Source organism: Podarcis cretensis, assembly GCF_951804945.1.
Source record: "Podarcis cretensis genome assembly, chromosome: 8".
In the NCBI taxonomy this organism is placed as follows: domain Eukaryota; kingdom Metazoa; phylum Chordata; class Lepidosauria; order Squamata; family Lacertidae; genus Podarcis; species Podarcis cretensis.
The window spans coordinates 29684742-29702732 of record NC_137177.1 but is presented as its reverse complement, the minus strand read 5'-3'; the positions used below and the strand labels follow the sequence as shown (position 1 = coordinate 29702732).

Genomic DNA, 17991 nt, shown 5'->3' with positions numbered 1-17991 from the left:
CATCACTACTTGATTGCAGCCCATTATCAGCAATGCCCTCACTCCCAAAAAGGGGGGTTCACAGAGCAGAAAGAAACAAAGGGCAAACTGGCACTGCTTTTAACTAACACCCTCTCTCTCTCTCTCTCTCTCTCTCTCTCTCTCTCTCTGTGTGTGTGTGTGTGTGTGTGTGTGTCTTGCCAACCACTCCCTTCTGATGCTGGAAGTTTTCCAAGGACGGAGAAAAGGCAAACTCATGATCCTTTTGATGGGAGGCTTGTGTTCTTACCACTGGACACACAGATGAATAAACTGGTTTCAAGACAAAGATCAAGCAAAGGAACTTCAAAAAGGAGAATGCCAAATGACATCTCCACATCTTTGGTGCTCCAGGCAGAGGGCTTGGTGGGGCATCATCAGAGTTGTTTTTTTGGTCAGGTTTTCAAAACAAGGATTTTGCTAAACCAAGGCTCTGATGGAAGCTAGATTGCCCTTTGAAGCAAGAATGGTGCAACTCTGGGAGACAGGGGCAGTTTTCTCTGGCTTCTTGGCCCTGCAGCCTAAAGAGTTGGGGGATATATGTACTTACTTGTGCCACATCTGTATATGGAGGTGTAGAGGGGCTTTGTGGAGATCCTGCAGGATGGGGACTCCCAGAGAGAGGGTTTCATGTTCCATGTGGCTCTGCTCTGGATGACATGACTGAACTTACAGGATTTGGATGGTGGAGTTTGAACGGAAAAATATGTCCCCCTAAACATGGGGCTTGTCTTGGGCCTTTGGGGCCACAACCTGCCAGGTGTTTTGTCCTGGTTCCATCTTGGCCTAGCACATTTTGCCCAGGCATTGGTCCCGAGGTGACAATGGTGAAAGAAAACAGCCACCTACCTCTATGTTCATTGGAAGGGCTAGTATGGGAAATTCAGGCAACTTAGCAAGGCTAGATTGGTTTTCCCCACTGCACCCCCATAGCTGCAAGACTGGAAGCTGGTGGAAGAGTTTGTCACCTTTGAAAACAAAACAGAAATTAGTTTGGCAAATGTAGTCTCGGCTGTGTGTCATGATGGTTGTACCCCTGGGGCCTGACTTGATTCATAATTAGGCTTGACAAACCAAAACATTTACCCACCCGCAAACCAGCTCAATTTTTTGCAGCCAGTTTTGAAGCAAAGTCAGAGCCTGTCATGTTCCTGAGGATGGTGGGAGTGCAGAAGGGTCCAACAGTTTTCCTGCCCCTTAAAAACAAAACAAAACCTTACGTGGTGGCAGCTGCTGTTGCTGCTGGTGGAAGGAGAGCAGGGATATGGGAAATCTTCCCATTCATGTAAGGGCTGCCATCATGATTCTGGAGGGGCAGTTGGTGGGGGTGGTTTGGAGAATTCCAACGAAAACAGAAACTGGGGCAGAAATTGCTGGTCATAGTATTGTAGAGTTGGAAGTCTGCAACAAACAAGGTAATGGCAACAGACTTTACTTGATTATTTAATTTCGCCACAGTGGAACTGCGAGACAAATAACGTGTTTTGGTAGAAGGTGAACTACAGTGGAATAGTAACCACGCTGCGTGCAACAAACAGAGAGTGGAATGGAGCCTGCTTCCATCCCAATGGAGAGCCCAACTGCCAGTTCCTCCTACCCCCCTGCCTAGAGTAGAGGATTCTGGAAAGATGGGCCTGGTTCTTGGGGGTGGGCAAGCCCTCCCTTTCAGTGTCCACTTGTGGGTGGGAAAGTGACTTCCGAGCAGATCCCGAGGGCTCTGGCACACATGCTTGCCCAGCCTTGTTCTGGTTTTATAACCAAGAGGCGAGCAGTTGGCTGTGTGTCAGGATGGTTACAACAGCTCGCCTTTCTCCACGGGGAGGGTGCCTTGCTGCCGGAGAGCAGTGTCAAACCTCGCAATGCGCCCGACGTGGCAGGGTTTTCTTTTGAAGTTCCTTTCCACCCAGCATCCGTCTTGCCCTGAACAGCTTTCATCCCTCGCCAACGCTTCCCCAGTGAAAGCTATTAAAAGGGGAACGCATTATGCGCTTGATTTTTTTTCTACCTTCGCTGTTAACATCTCCTGTGGTGAGGATTTCATAATGCTGCCCAAGTCATTGCAACGGATGAGCAAAAAGGCCTCAGTCGGGGCAAGTCCAGGCAAGTTGGAGGGAGGGCTGGAGCAGAGTTATGCATGGGAAGAACTGGGTGGCAAAGGGTTTTTATCCTGTCCTACTCAGAGAAGACCCATTGGAATTAATGAACATGACTAATATCATTTTACGAGGGCTGCTGAGTAAAAATTAGTTGGACACAACCCACTAATCCCCTGCTGAGGAGGGATGGTTCTGTAGGTATGGTTCCTATGTCGGGATGGAAAGCTACACCTGTTGAATGGTGGCCTGTTTGGAGCTCTTTAAGTTTCTGCCAAAAATATTATTTTGGCGGATTATAATGCATAATTATAATATTATGTATTATTCATTTATTTTAGTTAATTCCAGGTGGTTGTTGGTTTGGGAGCAGTGCTCCTTATGTATTCAATTTTTTTTTTCAGGGTCCACACAATGCTGGTATAAAAATGCAACTCCACCCTGCCATTTAATCTGCACTTACCCCTTTCCAGGGAAAATAAAATCAATAAAGGAATGCCAAATGGCCTATTTGTGATATCTCAGCTGCCTGTTTCCAAATCAAGTCCCTGTCTGGAAGCACACTTGATGTTAAGGATTTATGTCTGGCTTTTAAAATTTTTTTAAAAGGTGGTGGAAATCATTTCTGATGCAGCATACAAAACCAAATCTACATAATGGAAAACAGAAACCGTGTGAAGTTACAACAGTAGGTTAAAATAGCAAGAAATAAATTTAGAAGAGCTCAACACAGTATATTGCCAATTCAATTTATTCGATGTATTTATGTATTACTGAAAAGAAGTCCGAAGCTATTTACAGTACAAGGGTGACAGCATACAAAATATGCAATAAAAATTCCATAAAATGAAACCAAGTCTGACACATATGCCTTCTTTCCTCTAAAAAGAGCCCTGCTGGATCAGACCAAAGTCCTATCTAATCCAGCATCTTGCTTCCACAGCCACAAACCAGATGTCCCAATGGTATTCTAGCCACTTCCCTTGCTGGGGATGATTGGAGAAGACGGGGACACTTTTCACTATTGTTTGCATAGCTTTTCCTAAGCAATTCCCAATGTTGGATGTTTCACCGTGGGTAAAATATTTATTGAAAAAGCCTCTCACAAATTTTGGCTCAGCCCTTGTATTTTTGTGTGTGGATGCAAGCCAAGATATGGTTGGAAACACTCTCTACAACCTGCAGGGAATTTTGAGATGAGTCAACACAGAGATGAGCCATAGGGTATCTGCCTTGCATGCAGAAGGCCTCGGGTTCAATCCTCGGCCTCTCCAGGTGGGGCTGGGACTCCTACTTAAGACACAGGAGGTCCACTGCTGGTCAGTGTAGACAGTGCTCCATGGGCCAATGGTCTGATTCAGTATCAGGCAGCTTCCCATATATCCCCTGAGGTAGAAAATCCACCCGGTTTTCATCTCTGTTGACAAAAATAGCCCTGGGCCACTTGTTCCCTTTTAATGGTGCCCTAGAATCAAGGCTGGCTTTGAGCAGTTAGAGGAGGGAGAGGTTACCGCAGTGGGAACACCGGGAGCTGGGTGGTTTTACTTGATGCAATCACTAGTGAAGAGCTCAGATTGGGGCAAGTGCATGCACAGTAGTCAAAAAGGGCAAAAGGTGGCACAGATTTCCATAAAATGCACATATGCATGGCAGCCCTTCAAATAGAGATCAAAGAGAGGACTGACTGTCTGTAAAGTAGGAAACATGGCTACCTTAATCACTCTGCCATCACTTTCTAAGCCTAACACCACTACTTGTGGTGAAGCTTTTGAGACCATGGCACCTGTCATGTGTGCAGCTTAGCTGATTTTGACCGGATTAAAACATATTTGTTTTGCATCTCTAGCCATGTCTCTCTCTCTCTCTCTCTCTCTCTCTCTCTCTCTCTCTCTCTGTGTGTGTGTGTGTGTGTGAGAGAGAGAGAGAGAGAGAGAGAATAAGGAACAACAAGACTATTGAGTAGGATATCCAGAGGATGGCCACAATGGAGACAAAGATCGGACTTTGAGGAGGAACAAATTCTGAGGTAAGAAACCAAAACTGGGTTTCAATTTGACGCGGCACCAGGAAGTCAGGAGAAGATCAAAGGGATTCCCTCTCACTCTTATAAAATGCTCTTGTGTACCACTTATTCACCTGCTGGAAGAAGGGTGGGTCCAAGCTGACCGCACTGGGTGCTTGTCAACAGATGACTTGTGTTTGCACAGCAGCAGCTGAGAGAGGCCATCAGACAAGCAGGGTGAAGTTATGACTTTGTGAAATTAGCTTTATTATTATAATCGTTTGCACAACACCTTATGAGGATGACTCCCATTAATCCTGGGGGAGGGGAGGGGGCAAGGAGTGCAGCAACCTGGTGGTTCTTGTTCTTGGAGAAACTGGAGGCCTGTTTTTGTGACCACAGGGAAATGTTAGCCGTCCACAAACAGGAGGTAAGATGGGTTGGTTGGGTTAAGCCTAGTAGCCACTTCAAATCGGCCGTAAGTGGTGGCAAACCATAAATGATCTGTGGATGGTGTCAGGCAGGGATGGTTAGTGCCCCTATGAAGCTTCTGCTCTGGGGTTAGGGATGAGCAGATTTGTCAACTTTGGTTTCTCTCAGTTTTTGGTTTTGCTTTCTTTAGGGTTTGTTTACAGTTCCACAACAGTGTGTGATTTTTATTTGTAAAAACCCCCCACAAATATTCATCAGTATTTTTGTGTGAATTTCTCCCAATATGCACATGGTTTTGTGCAATTTTACCAAGTATTATTCATTTCTAGATCTTATTTTCACTTACCTATGAGTATATTCATTTTATACACATTTACTCACCTGGCAAATTGCTCTGTAGAACTTGGAGAAGTGTGAATATTGAAGGATGGTTGTGTTTTGGTTTGCACACAGTTTCAGGAAATGTGAATTGCGGTAGGTAAATTTGCTTCTAAATGTGAACTGAATCAGATTTCTCCCCCATCTTTACCTGAGGTAAGCAGAGGCTTCGAGGGTGGGGGATTTGATAGTGGGACGAGTTAAGCCCCTCCTCATGTGTCTGTATCTTGAGCCTCAGAACTCTTCCCTCAACTGTTACTTTGAAAAACAACCAGGCACCACCACCCCATTTTTCACAGTAGCCAGACACAAGCAGGACTTGCGAGAGCAATAGCCCTCCCCTGCTGTTGGTGCCCTTTGAGGGGAAGTTGCAACTCATTGCAAAATAGCAAACACCAGAATATAAGGGACTCAAGGCCTCAAACTCCACAGGGACATGAGCTGTGGAGGCTGGTTCATTAGGGTGATGGGGTACTGTCCCACCAACCTCAATCTGCCTCAGCCAGTCCCCACCTGCCTGTCTATCTTTCTTACAACCAGCCCAGGAGGTATAACTGGCTGTCAGCTTCCTCCTCCTCAGTCTCCATGTTGCCCTCATAGGACTCAACAGGGAAGAGGACGGGGACAAAACCAGAATGAGTTGGCGCTGCCTTTCATTACCCCTGGTTCCAACCACCCTTGGGCTCTCTGCAGCCTGCCCTTTCAGTCCCAATGGGCACCAGCCCACCCCAGCTGCTTCTGATGCTGGAGTTTGTGTATAGCCATCGTGACTAGTAGCTGTTGACCAGAAGAGTCAGATGAGGTCCTCCTTGTGTCTCTCCGGTTCTCACACTGTGTTCTCAGTGATCACATGCCAAGAGGCATGGCAGTAAGGATGGAGGCCTGGGAATCTTCTGCCACATTGAAAGGGGACATTGTTAACTGAGGGTGGGAATCAATGTTACGCTCACAATCTCATTACACACTAGTTCGCATCCGAAGTCTTTCTAGAAAAAAAGAGCCACATTGCAGAAATACAATATGGTACAAGTTCCATGGTAGGAAAGCCAACCATGCCTTATAATTCTCCCTCTCCTTGCAGAACAGGTTTGTACATCTCCCTGGAACAGCTTGAAACAATAGACGTTTATGGTTTTATCACATCATCTCCACAACAATGGGGCTTGTGAAGTCTCGTTAGTGTCATACCCAATGCCCAAATTTAATCTAAGTTTGAACCTAAATGCATTTTATGTAGAAACCATCTTGGTTAACGTCAACAGGATTTAACGCTAAATACTGATCCCTCTTAGTTGTGCTTAAGGCAACTGAAGTCAACCGGATGTCAGTTCCATGGGCCTCTAGATTTCAGGTTTCAGGACAGCACCGCCTGCTTTTGGGACCAGATTGGCTCCACACCTCCCAATCCAAGTTTGCCTTTTGGAGATGGAATCCATTGAAGTTTCCACTCCTGCTACCACCTTCTGACACAATGGATTTCCTGAACTTAAAAAACACACCATTGCCCCAGAGGTGATGCCGTCTCCCCTGCAGGAAAGTTGTTTTTTATGTTGTCCCCTTGCCCCAAATTACATAGGCACAGGATGTTGCAGTACAAATACTGTTGCAGCTGGAAAGTATGCATTTTAAAATCAGTACTAGCAAAGGCTTTAAGTCATCTGCAAAGTTACTCAGAGAAGTCTAAAGAAATCCTGATTGCCTGCAGAGGTCACCCTAAGCTAGAAAAACCATAGAAAGGGGCTTGCAGCATTGATGCATGGGGAAAAGAATGTGTTTGATGCTTCCTTAAAGCCACTTGCATAGTCAATGCTGGAAAATATTGCATAGTTGTATCTCCTCCATTCTTCCTCTTCCCCCACTTTTCACACCAAAGTAAACCTACAGGTAAGGATGGGCAAATCTGACAATTTCCATTTCTCATCTTTCCAATCTAAAGTTCAGCTGAGAATTTCCCCCCCCCCTTCATCCTCATGAAAATTAATCAGCGAATTTTGCCTGATATATACAGGTTTATATGCAATTTCACCTCATACAAACTTTTTATTTTTGCAAAGTAACGTTCCTTAATATAATGCATTTTCAATGTTTCTTTCACAAATATATTCATTTTTTATGTACACTTTATGCTAGTGTTTGAATTTTTGTACACATAACTTGAGTGGAGAACTGCACTGTAAAATAAGGAGAAGTGTGAATTTTGGGACATGGCTGCGTTTCAGTTTGTGTATTGTTTCAGAAAGTGTGAATTAGGTAGGTTCACCTTTAAATGTGAACTGAATCTAATTTCTATCCCATCCCGATGCAGGTGTTTCAAAGCAACTTAATCAGCAACATTTTTTGCAGCCTGGCTTGATTTTTAAGGGTCTATCCATGTTGTGTACCTGTATCACATTTACTGTATATAGGATATCCAGGGTTTCTTACTATAGAGAGTATAGACCTCTATCTGAAGGGCTGCCTAGTTTAAGTCCAGGTGAAAAATAAAGAACCCAAAGGAAGAAGAGCCAGAGGTTTACACCTGGACAGCAGACTGAGCAGGCACACCCAGGACACCTGATCTCTCAGTCTTCCCCACTATGGTGAGATGGATTGTCTTTCTATTTGAATGATAGTAATTATTTCTAAATGTGCACCTATACTTTTAAAATACCACATGCAATTTTGATGCAAACCTGTGCCCTCTTGGTTTGTTTTTTGTTTGTTTTTGGCAGTGCACCTTACTTTTACACCTGTTTATCTCCCGGTCACAGTCTTCCCTGCTACGGTGAGATGCATTGCATTTCTATTTAAATTGTGGCAGCGATTTATAAATTTGCATCTAAATTAGCAACTGAGAACTTTTGTGCAAGGCCCACTTATCAGTTCTGGCAGTAGCAGCTGTGGCCTGGCGTGGCTGCAGGGGAGTCAGGGGGGGGGTTATCTCATGTAGGCAGCGGATGACAAGACCCCTCTGTCAATTGTGCAGGATGGCAGGAAAAGCCCACAAAAAAATGAGATGTCCAATCCCAAGCAAGTTGTGGTCTGCCCTCATTCACACTCAGCAGATGACCAATGAGTATACAACACCTGGCTATGGAAGGATTCAAATAGCATACTTGGGGCCTGGAAGGAATTTTTCCTGTAGACAAATTTGGCGTCTCTGGAAGTGTTGCCTACCTCATAGCAATTGTCACAACTTGTTGGCAGAAAAGGACATTGGGCTGGAACCTGGCAGAGGGTATTCCATAGGGCAAATTTTCAGAGTACCCCTTTAAAGAGGTCTAGCAGGACGGATTCTCTCCAAATGCCCAGACAGGGGCTAACGGGGCATAGAGGTCCCCAATATTGTGTTGTGGAATTGATTCTTGTCATAGTGTGATCCTAAAACTGAGGATCAACCCTGAAGGAATAATCACCCAGTGAATGGGTTGAGTGATTCAGGATACTCACCCAGCTGCCTATTCCAAAACCTATTTACATCTGTAATCAATAAAGTTGTGGCCATTTTGATCCCATACTTTTTGTCCTGTAATTTCCCCTCCTTGGTACATCCCATTCCCGATGGCTTGGGCACACTGCACCTGGTTTCGCAAACCTCTTTCCACTTTTTTTGGCAAAATAAGTGGCCAGCCTAATGGTAATTCAGGGTCCTTGAAGTAACTTCCTGAAGGTTAAAGTTCAACAGGCAAATAACACTGCTCTGTTGGCTGGGCCAGAGCAGCACACCAGACTCCTGGGGTTAATAGCGGGTCTTGCCAATCCAGAGGCACTATACTACCTGCCAATCATAGGAACCAGTATTGCACTTCTCTATTCTTCCTTCTGTGCTTGAAGATAACTTTGAGGCTGGATATTGTGCAGAGTCCCAAAGAGCTTACTAGGTGACTAGCTTTTAAGTTCCAGCCTCAGGCAATGCCGTTTGTGGTCAGACTACAGAATCCCTGACAGGGAGGGTGTTGGACACTGGGTGAGCATTCATCCCTGGCCCATTAACTCTACCGTCTAATCTTTTTGCCATGTCCTAAATTAATCCTAAAGTAATGAAATTTATGTGTTTATGTATGTATATTTTAGTAGTAAAAAGGTATAACCAGCTTTCCCTCTGCATGAAGATGTCCAAAGAGGCTACCTGGATCAACCTTTATTAAAATATCAAATAATATCAAGACCAAAAAAAAAAAGCAGTAATAAAACATCAAAACCTAATAATGAACCAGACAGGCAGACTGAAACAAGCAAGAACATTGAAGCAGCAGAGAATAATAATAATAATAATAATAATTTATTATTTGTACCCCGCCCATCTGGCTGGGTTTCCCCAGCCACTCTGGGCGGCTTCCAACAGAGATGAAAAATACACTAAAATGTCACATATTAAAAACTTCCCTGAACAGAGAAGTCAAATGCTTGCTGAAGGTGTGTTGAGGAAGAATCAAGGAACACCAGAAGAAGAAAGTTTAACCTTGGTTGGTTAAACCATTTCCGGTACTACGACAGAAAAGACCCCCCTGTCCTGTTGCTACTGCACCGATCAGGCCTCACCATGGTCACGATTTTAGCCACACCATGCAGCAATCTGCATTAAGGCCCTATCTGCACTCTACATTTAAAACAGTATCATACCACTTTAAACAGTCATGGCTTCCCCTGGAAACTATAGCTTCTTAAGGTGCTGATAATTGTTAGGAGACCTCTTTTCCTCTCACAGAGCTATAGTTGCCAGAGTGGTTTAAAAATCAATCCATCTTCCCAGGTAGCTCTGGGAAAGTGGTCTGGTTGTGCTATGAGGAAAGGGTGTTTGGGTGATCTGTGAGGGAAGGGGGTTGGGGCACAAGGTGTGAGGGGGGGGGGGGGAGTTGGCAAGGGGTGGTAGGAAGGCAAGATTGGCAAGCAATGCAAGCAGGGCCACAACCCCTAGTAAGATGAATAGACTCTTAAGAGCAAGCCTCTCAATTAACTTGTTCAGTTTGGGAAGGTGAAATTCTGTTGATGGATGTTGTACCTACGTGGATGCTTGTTTGTTAATGAAAGATCTGTTCTAAATTACAGTGGTACCTCGGGTTAAGTGCTTAATTCGTTCCGGAGGTCTGTTCTTAACCTGATACTGTTCTTAACCTGAAGCACCACTTTAGCTAATGGGGCCTCCTGCTGCCGCCGCACCGCCGGAGCAAGATTTCTGTTCTCATCCTGAAGCAAATATTACCCGAGCTAATATTTCTGGGTTAGCGGAGTCTGTAACCTGAAGCGTATGTAACCTGAAGCATATGTAACCCGAGGTACCACTGTACTACACTGAATCTGGAATTCCATGTTGAAGACAGCACATGGAACCACCAAGAACGAAATACATTGCTTGAAGATACTATGGATTCTCTGAGGGCTCCATTCCCTTTATCTCCCTCATATGAGGCAGTTGAGAAATGGAAGAAGTTTGAGCACAGTGAGAGGGAACACATATTCCTTTATTTCTCTCTGTGCCTCCTCTTGTTGCTCCACAGCACTGCAAGTGCCCCCTTAAATGCCATCCACTTTGGAAGCCTCACATTTTCTGCATTGACTTCCCATTAAAACCTTCCTCACCCTCATTTTGATTCTCCCACTTCATATTCATATTGTCCTAGATGGTGAACCCCCCTGCACAGGAACTGGAAGCTTCTCAATATTATGAAAGCACAAAGACTGGTGTGCTGTGCAGTCACTGATATGAAAAGCAGCAGGCAATCTTCACCCCAGATGCTCCCATTAAAAGCAGGAACAAGCAAAGAACGTCACCGAGATACTTTTTTTGCTAAAGGATGGGATATAAATGTTTTAAATCAGAAGTAGAGAACCTGTGGCCCACAGGCCAACCTTGGCTTGCCAGGGGGTCCAATTTGGCTCATGAGGCTATTTTCCACCCAACCACGCCAACCTGTCCATCAGCTCTGATGCCAGCTGATGGGCAGGGCTTGACTGCACACAGACAATGGGGCCTGTTTCCTATTGGCATGCACAGATAAAGCAAAGAGACCCTTTTTCTCCAAGCTTTGACTAGGTGAGAGAAGGGCCTCTGCTAAAGATCACACTGTCCAAGTAGGTTCAATATGGAGAGAGGCAGTCCTTGACGTACTTATGGTCCTGAGCTGTATAGGGCTTTAAAGTTATTGAAGGTTTTGAATGGGTAGAAAAAACACTGAATTAGATGCAACTGTCAAGTTCAAATTCCTCACCATCTATGACGGCTCATTTTCTCCCAGCCTACGTTACACCCCTTGAGTATTGGTGGGGGAATTCGCTAACACTAGGTGTTTGCTTTTAAGATGTGCAATGTGAGACTTTAAAAAGTATGAAACTTTACAAGCAATCGAACTTCCGGGTTGGCGCCTCCGGCAATGGCGGAGTTCTTCCGATCGGGAGGAATTTGCTCCGTGGAAATCAGGGTCTGACCGCCACGGCGAAGGCGGAGGCCCACTAAAATCACAGGCGGGAGAAGCTTGTGAACGTGGGATTCGGAGGGCACCCTTTGCGCCTCCCCTGCTCGCGGGGAAACCCAGTTTTGGGGTTCCGGAGCGACGTGGGGTGAGTGGTGCGGTGCTTCGAATTGATTGCTTTTTTCACGGAGTGAAGCTGCATTGCTGTTGCCGGAGAGCGCTGACTTTTTCCTGTGGACAATTTGACTTCAAACAACTACCCGTGAGTAGAATGGAAAATTGGATTTGCAAACGTCTTAATTTGGTACCGAAACGGGAAGGTTTTAAACAGGAAGTCCGCCTTCCCCTTTTGTAAATAGATTGAAGCAAAGAAGCTGCAAGCTAAGGTCTTGGAAAGCCTTATGTAAAGGATTAAACTTCCATCAATTGAAATCATTAAACCCCCCTTGGAAGCAGGAGAAGAGGGGGGAAATTTTGGATTGTGTAGCCTGCAGGAGAGAGTGATAAAAATTAAATTACCACTGCTCTGAACCTGGAAACGGGCTGCCAGTAGATTGACGTTTTGGGAGAGTTCATTGACAGTGAAGAGAACATATGTTGACAGTTAAATAAGAGAAATATATTGTTTCCATTGTCCTCTTCTGCGTTTAAAAAGGAGGAAAAGTAACTGAAAATTGAAACTAACTTTACTTTTTGAACTGTGCTTGAAAGGATTGATACAAGTGGAGACTGTTTCCCTCTAGAGGGAGCTTTTGAAACTGTTACAAGAGTGGAGCTGGGGAATCTCCAGCTGCATGATAAGAACTGTGAGAATCAGGGATTGACCTTGGACCATTTAAGAATGTCGACAGGAGAAGCCTTAGTGATTGCATTATGTAAGATAAGCTACTCGTTGGAACAACTTCACAAGAAGACGGATGTTTTGACTACTAAAATTGATAACTTGGGACAAAAAGTGATTAATTTGGGACAAAAAGTGAGCACAAATACAGAAATTATTCAGGATTTGGTACAGGAATTTACTTTAGCAGGACAAATTGTGGAAAAGGAGGAGAAAGTTGTTGTTGTCAAACCTAAAGTAATACAAGTGGGAGCCTCAGCCTTACAGAGGCAAATTGAGGACTATAAGTTGAGGCCTTTTATGATTGAAACTAGAAAAAGTCAGATTTTGAGGATTGGAGCCCAGCCTGGACTGGAAAAGGAAAGTTGGAAAAATCCCTCCATGCAGGGATTAATTGACTTTTGGGACATGGACTTGGGTCAGGAGGAGATTGTAGTTCTGGGGGCCTTTGGATATGGAGGAATCTTGAAACATGCCCTGAAATACTTTATGGATCTTAGCTTTAACTATGGAAATTTGGCTGACCTGTTGAGAAGGAATAAAAGCATTGTTAGGTCGGAGTTTCCCCGAGATCTGCTCTTTAGCATCAAAGAATATGAAGAAGACCTGCAGAAGGGACGTGGAAAAGAGTTAAGAGCCTCGGACATAAGATCTCCAGGTTGATGGACTGTATGGAGTTGATGGAAGTGACTGGCAGAGTCCGAGACCGGGGAGAGGAGATGGTGGAAGAAGATTGGAAAATGTAAAGTTTATATATAGAAATATTGTAAAATTAATGAGTGATAGAAAAATGTTGGAATGAAATTTTATGGCCTTAGTGGAAATGTTTTAAGGAGTTAAGCTTAAATAAGTATACTAGTTTTAATGGAAAATAAGATTAAAAATATGTTAAGACATTTATATGACAGAAAATAGAGAAAGAGGGAAAGGAATTGCTGAGACAACTAATAGAAGTGGAATACAAAAAGGGAGGTGAGAGGAGGTCAATGAAACAAGGGAATGAAAGATAGAATATGGAAAAGGTATGATGTATGCTTTTAAATTGTTTTTGTATTGTATTGTATTGTTTTGTTTAGTTTATTGTGTTTAGTTTAATGTGTTAAGGTTGTTTTTTGTATAGTTTATATATTGTATTGTATTGTTTTTTCTCTTTTTTGTTCTTTTTTTTCTTTTGTCTTCTTTCTTCTTTTTCTTTTTTGTAAGTTTTAAAAGTAATAAATATTATTTTTAAAAAAATAAATAAATGGCATCCACTTCACCTGTCCCTTCCCCAATTCTTCTGGCTCTCCAACTTCCTTCCCCTCATTGCCAGAGTCCTAAGACCGTCTCCCCACAATTCCTCCAAATGCCACAATTCCACAACCCAATTCCATCTTCCCCTGTTCCTCCTTTATCTTCTGTTTTTGTATTGTATTGTATTGTTTTGTTTAGTTTATTGTGTTTAGTTTAATGTGTTAAGGTTGTTTTTTGTATAGTTTATATATTGTATTGTATTGTTTTTTCTCTTTTTTGTTCTTTTTTTTCTTTTGTCTTCTTTCTTCTTTTTCTTTTTTGTAAGTTTTAAAAGTAATAAATATTATTTTTTAAAAAATAAATAAATGGCATCCACTTCACCTGTCCCTTCCCCAATTCTTCTGGCTCTCCAACTTCCTTCCCCTCATTGCCAGAGTCCTAAGACCGTCTCCCCACAATTCCTCCAAATGCCACAATTCCACAACCCAATTCCATCTTCCCCTGTTCCTCCTTTATCTTCCTGTCTCCTGGAGATGAAAGCTGTCACACACAGAGTGCCGCCTGCCCTCTCTTACACCCCAAGTAATTTACTACAGACATGAGTCCCCTCCTCTTCCCCTCACCTCTGCCTTTTGAACACTGGCAAACAGCCAATGAAAACACTTTGATGACGGACTAGAGCAAATATAGTACAGAGAAAAATATAAACCCAATGTTCTCTGAGGACGGTATTTTGTGTTTTTCTTAGGCGGCACACTGAGTTAATGTGAGTCCCCACCTACAGTCCAGCCCAGATGCAGGTTTACTACCATAGCTGCTGTTTACGAGAACCAGTCCTGTGCCAACTGAATCCGTATATATCATCTGTAAGTGTTTGACAACTCTTACCTCATTTTTTCTAATCTCGTAGCTTCCTCTTATCACACAAGCACCGAAAGAAATCAAGCCAAGATGGCAGCAGACCTTTGACACAAGAGAACCGCTGCAGATAATTGCTCACTGGTTATGCACTCTTCCCTATTTTATTTGCAGGTGTGCATATTTTGCGGCTGTACTGAAGCATGCACAGGTATTTTAGGGTCACAGGAAGCAGCCTTATACAGAGTCAGACCATTGGTCTATCAGGCCCAGTAGTGTCTATTCTGATTGGCAGCAGCTCTTCCGGTTTTTTTTTAGGCAGGAGCCTCTCCTATCCCTACCTGGAGATGCCAGGGATTGAACCTGGGATCTTCTACATGCAGAACAGATGCTCTGCAACTGGCATACAGTCCTTCCTTGAGGCCCAGGCAAGCCTTCACCAACCTGGTGCCCTCCAAATGATTTGGACAACAATTCCCCTCAGCTGTAGCTTGCACATTGGTGAAGAGGATAGCTCCAGACTTAGTCATACATAGGGTCAACAAACAGAAATCAGTGGGCCTTACCCAATGGGGATGTTAAATGCCAAACTTTATTCAGTTAGATTTTGATACACTGCTTTTAATGGATTGTATTTTTATGAATTATTATGAATCAGTGGCATTCTATAGACTGAGAAATAGCAGGGTGGTGTTATATAGTTTACCAGGTTTTTTTCAACGAATCCTGGGACGCATCAATTAATTAATTAATACACGTTCGGGAGGTTGAGGGGCGGCCGCCACCTTGACCTCAACCACCACGTTTCCCCTTCCTCCGAGGCTTCTAACTCCAGAGAGCCAGTGTGGTGTAGTGGTTAAGAGCGGTAGCCTCGTAATCTGGTGAACCGGGTTCGCGTCTCCGCTCCTCCACATGCAGCTGCTGGGTGACCTTGGGCTAGTCACACTTCTCTGAAGTCTCTCAGCCCCGCTCACCTCACAGAGTGTTTGTTGTGGGGGAGGAAGGGAAAGGAGAATGTTAGCCGTTTTGAGACTCCTTAGGGTAGTGATAAAGCGGGATATCAAATCCAAACTCTTCTTCTTCTTCTTCTTCTTCTTCTTCTTCTTTCTCCATGAGCCTGGGCAGCCCTTGAGTTGTTGGTTCTTTGGTGGTGGTGAAGCAGTGTGCGGTGGGTCAGGCATAGAGGGCCAAGAGGGGCAGCAGCGGTGAGGCTTGGGCAGCGCGATGCTTCTCTTCCCATCGGAGCAGCCCCAATCCCATTCCTACTTGCGTGCAAGCAGGAGGGCCGGGGGATTCCTCAGCTGGGGAGGGAGGCTTCCCGTTGCCTAAGTGAGAGATCCCTGCCCCCTCCTGCTTGCACGCAAGCTCTGATAGGCAGCGTGAAGCCTCCCTTCACAGCTGAGAGATCCCAGCCCCTCTCCTGCTTCCACGCAAGTAGGAGTTGGGAGGCTGCTCCGATAGGCAGCATGAAGCCTCCCTTCACAGCTTAGTTGCTGGGGTCAGGGAAGGTGGAGGCAGCTCGGAAGCTGCATCTTAGAGCCCCTGCACCACCATCATGTGGGGACTTCTGAGCAGCTCCTGAAGCCAGCCAGAGCCAACTGCTCCAGGCTGCTGAGACTGCCACTGCTGCGTTTCTCGTGGACATTAGATGAAATCCGGGGACATTCCGGGGATGGAATTTGTCCAGGGACTTATTTGCAAATCCGGGGACTGTTCCTGAGAAATGGGGACGTCTGGCAACCCATATATATTTGTTTTGATGCAAACTTTCTTGAGCCTAATGTTCAAAGAAAGGCAGTGCATTAGTAAACCTGACACTGACATACATAATCAGTGGAGTTGGTCTTTAGCAACATGCACGCCACCCTTCCAACATCTCTTTGTTCTCCATTGATTTAACCTCAGGGCAAGGATGGTAGGAATGGGAGGATGCTCTCGTTTGATCTCAGAACTTGTGGCTAACATGTGGGAATGTTGACACATATTAGGAGATTCTGTGCTCCTCTGCCAAGATAAAGGATTGCTCCTGTAGGAGTGTTGCCACATGGCTCTGTGAAGCAATCCGGATGTGTGGAGGTTTCCATTTAACTAACCATACATCCATCTGTCATTACAGCACAGTTGAATTAGATAATGAAGCAGATGTGGGTAGTAGGATGAGGCCTGGGCATGTTGTGGTCAGAATAAACATGCCTGATTAGGATGGCCACTTAAGCATCACTGAAAGAGAGGACAAAAAAGGACACCAATTGGCTTGATTTGCATATGCTAATTTATAGGCATAGAGGCAAGAAATGGAAAAAATAGGGGGGGGGATGGCTATAACTTAAATAGAAATAAAATTCATCTCACTCTTGCATTGCATTGCATTCCATTGCATTTTATTTGTAACCTGCGTTTCTCCCAAGGCAGCTCATAGCATAATTTAAAATAGATACAACTAAACTCTAACTCTCTCTCTCTCTCTCTCTCTCTCTCTCTCTCTCTCTCTCTCAGTATCTCTAATAAAAACAGCACTGAAAACACTTAGAATCATATAACACCCCCAAAACAAAATTAAAACAGATATAAAAAGTGTGATTTTCGAAGGATAGCTATATTTTTGTTCTTGTATTGCTTTGGATGGTGCAAATTAGGTAGATTCAATCAAAACAGGGGGTTTGGATTGTATTTCTCCCCCATCCCTACCTCAAGTACAAAGGAAGACACTACCCCCTCTGCGGTGCTGTAGTTGTAGCAGATCCACATGTTTAAAACACATTCAATGCACACTTGAAGCACATGGCTCCACCCTGCAAAGACCCCTGCGAACTCCTGTGCTTTAAATGCAGTGGCGTAGCGTGGGTTGTCAGCACCCGGGGCAAGGCAAGTAATTTGCGCCCCCTAACCCATGGATTTTAGCAGGCGGCAGAGAGCTGCGAGTGCGAGCGCCCCCCCAGATGTTGCGCCCGGTGCGGCCGGCCCCCCCTGCACCCCCACGCTACGCCACTGTTTAAATGTGCAAAGAATATGCTTTGAATGTATGGTGTGGATCTGCCTTAAGATTCAGCTGCTAGTCCATATGATTTTAGTATTTGGAATTGGGCCAGCAGCACATCCTTGACTTCAGGAAGTGAAATGTCTTGGGCCTGCTCTGAAAGCAAACCATGCATGCTCCAATCTCAGAATGAATTTAAGAATTTATCCCAGTCTCAGCAAAATTCAGAAGTAGTTCAAGGCAGCACAGAGCCAGGGGACAATAAAGGAATGGAACTGGTGAGGAGGGGTTGCTCTCATCCCTATTCCCAACCTTCCACCCTCTGGTTAAATAAATTGAAAAGCAGTGAACCCTGAAAACAGCGTCCAAAACCAATTCCACCTCCTACTGCCCCCCCCTTTACAGTCTCTATTTGTGAATATTTATTTTATGTTGCATGGCCAAATAAATAAAATAAAAATCCAGTGAGGGGCCAAAGAAGAGAATGAAAATAAAGAAGAGAAATAAATTAGGAATAAGAATATTTTATGTACTGTATTAAGTCTCTTGGGTGCAATGAATCATCCAGCAATCCGTCTAACAAAGAGGACTCCAGAAAGTCTAGGGAGAGAGACTGGAGACTTCGTGAAATATGGCAGAAATTGAACCAAAATGTGCATACAGAGGACAGATGGAGCATGAAGACTGGACTCAGTGTGTGACCCTGCTGCAGATGTAAAAATAATGCAAGGAATTAATGAAACTAGGAATATTTCTGTTAGGGCTGCCAG

At 44.3% G+C, this 17991-nt stretch overlaps 1 long non-coding RNA gene across 1 annotated transcript in view; it reads left to right on the top strand.

Moving 5' to 3' along the window:
- Window positions 1–8618: 8618 nt before the first annotated feature.
- The window catches only part of LOC307222506, a 34622-nt gene continuing 25249 nt past the window's right edge, over window positions 8619–17991 (top strand). Inside the window, exons 1-2 of the long non-coding RNA XR_013841789.1 lie at window positions 8619–8869; window positions 14135–14252. This is a non-coding gene — a long non-coding RNA (uncharacterized lncRNA). The remainder of the gene's footprint in view (window positions 8870–14134; window positions 14253–17991) is intronic.